The following is a 205-nucleotide window of genomic DNA, read 5'->3' as shown; positions in this document are numbered from 1 at the left end:
AAAAAAAGCGGTGCGAGGGCAATAGTACACTGGCACATTGCGAAAGTTTGTCCCCTTGTCTTCATAGGAAAAGCAAGTATTTTTGGCCAAAATAAAATATACAAGACAAACATCTTGGACCATACCTGCAAGGCGGCTTCAAACATACAGATAGTTGAGCTCAAAACATCAACAAAGTCAAAAACCTACCCCTTCCACCATTCTT

The 205-nt window shown here is 40.5% G+C and overlaps 1 protein-coding gene across 4 annotated transcripts in view; it reads right to left on the bottom strand.

Moving 5' to 3' along the window:
• The window catches only part of LOC122093867, a 23,353-nt gene that overhangs the window by 1,088 nt on the left and 22,060 nt on the right, over positions 1-205 (bottom strand). The window lies entirely within an intron of this gene.

Source organism: Macadamia integrifolia, chromosome 11, assembly GCF_013358625.1.
Source record: "Macadamia integrifolia cultivar HAES 741 chromosome 11, SCU_Mint_v3, whole genome shotgun sequence".
NCBI lineage: Eukaryota > Viridiplantae > Streptophyta > Magnoliopsida > Proteales > Proteaceae > Macadamia > Macadamia integrifolia.
The sequence above is the reverse complement of the archived record's forward strand: the minus strand, read 5'-3'. Positions and strand labels throughout refer to the sequence as shown.